Below are 2,275 nucleotides of genomic sequence, written 5' to 3'. Positions count from 1 at the left end.
CACCCGAGTGTAATATTCTCTGGTCATACGTTTCCTGTTAAAAGTGACATCGTAGAATACATTTTCCTTCTTATATTCCCTGTAGAATCTCAGAAAATAGTCAGACTATTTTTAGAGATGTTGCTACACTGGCTTGTATTTTAGTCTCATTTTAAAATCGGGTCGGAGCATCATCTCAGCTCGTATTCATCTTATATCCTCTGAAAATGTTGTAACCATGTCAAAATCTTCTGAACATCCTTAATTCTTTCGTATATACTTTTAGGCCGTTCACCAAAAGGCGTTTAGTTATAATGATGTTTCTGTTTACCTGACAGCAGACATATAACTTTCAGATTTCTTGCACAATCTCAAATGGTTTCATTGCAAATAGGAACAGCATCATAGGAAGTTTCTCCCTGAAATATTTCATTCTATCAGAATCAATACAAAACCTTTCTGTTTTTCTCTCCTGGATTGCGGCCCAGGGTGAAGGCATGTTGTCTGCGATTTTGACTATAGTCGGCAACTTTAGTGAGGCAAAGAAACACATCCGAATGCTTTTTAGTTATTCAATCAAACTAACCAAATAATTCCTCTGTCGCTGCACTTCCGGCACCGCTGTTTTGTTAATTAGGATTTTCTCATCACATCCTCAAATTCCTTTCCTCTTAACTGCTTGTTCGGTCATAATGATAATATCAGTCACTCAATGATCACAGGGGAATAAGTTCAGTCAGGTTGTACAAATTTTGTTTTCTTGTATGTACTTCTTTTTTCGTGTGAGATTTGTTTTGGCTAATATTAACCAGCTTGCTATATTCATATTCATACCAAGATCTTGCAGGTAAAAGTCGACATGGTAACCTCGATCGAAGATCAGGCTTTTGTGTGAGTTGCCAACAATAAAATCTCTTCCCAGTGAATTTCTGTCTTCGGATTTTTCTATTACATTCTCAAGGGTATTATTATTAATTCTGTATGCCTTTGATGCAATGCAGGGACAATATTTTCCGGATTTCTTCTAGCATAAAAATACTCTGTTAAATCTCCATTTACTCTATCTTCCTTAATGACTGCCCTCTCACCTCTCAGTAAATTGTTGATTGATTTTCAACTGAATTTCTTGTTATTTTTCTTTTAGTTGACTTCTTCTGAAGACAAAATTTTTCACTCATAAGTTTTAGCACCTGTTGGAGTCTGATCAAATTGTCTTCGAGTTTTCTCGAGTTTCTCTGTTTTATTTAATTTTTTTTTGTTAGCAAGCAGTGTAGTTATTAGATTGCTTGCAAAGGACAAGTATTGCCATAACTGATAGTCTTTTGTAGATCAAAAATATTTTCTGTTTCCGAAAGTCAATTTCGTATTTTGGGTATTGTTTTATTTTTGTTTACTTCTTTAGTGTTTTAAAGTTACTGCTTAACAGTTGCGGGAAGGGAATATAGACAGGCGTTTATATGTTAAACTGACTAAATATTATTCCGTTGTAAATATTCTTTGTTCTATATCACTAATTACTGTCAACTTGAACTCCGTGGCCCTCTTAACAATGCTAGAAAAATACGGTCCGTCTTCTTACTGGAATTTAAAAAAAAAGGGTTACTCTTCACTTGAATTTGGTGTAAATTCCGATTGTCTATATTGTTCGCTTTCCCTTTTCTTCATCCACTTATTAATGTGGCTTTGGCTATGGCCACTGATAGAAGACCAGCTTCTCTGTCAGGTGATATAAGTCAACACTATTCACTTAATAACTCCAACAAAATATATTTATAATTTTTATTTCTTCTAGAAATACAACTGAAAACATTCTGTTTACATTTCCCGATTTAGTTTCCCCTGGTTCCTTTTTTCTTTTTGTTGATGTTGTTGTTGTACCTGACTACACTGCAGTGACTCTCTATACGATGTGTTCAAACTTGAGACAAATATCGCTCCGATCATGAATTAAGTGTTTTTCTTCAGTCAGTGTAACCAGAAGAATCTCACTTTGATAGCTGTTTATTGATTTTAAGATATACATAATATACTTCTGTCATTAACTGATAATTTCATAATTCTGATTAACCTCAAATGTGCTTTGCTGACCTATATTTAATATATTTTAGTAAATTCTTTGATTATACACTTTTTAGCCACGTATTATGTATGCAGCAGTTATTCATGTTCGTAATTGATTTTCGTTAATAAATGTGTTTAACTTGTTGAGTTCATTTAATTATCAAACTCCATCGTCTAACATAATTTGAAACGCTCTCTTCAAGTCTAATCTTGGTAGATTTCAAACAGCTTTTCT

This window comes from Octopus sinensis, linkage group LG25 (assembly GCF_006345805.1).
Source record: "Octopus sinensis linkage group LG25, ASM634580v1, whole genome shotgun sequence".
Taxonomy (NCBI): Eukaryota; Metazoa; Mollusca; class Cephalopoda; order Octopoda; family Octopodidae; genus Octopus; species Octopus sinensis.
The sequence above is the reverse complement of the archived record's forward strand: the minus strand, read 5'-3'. Positions refer to the sequence as shown.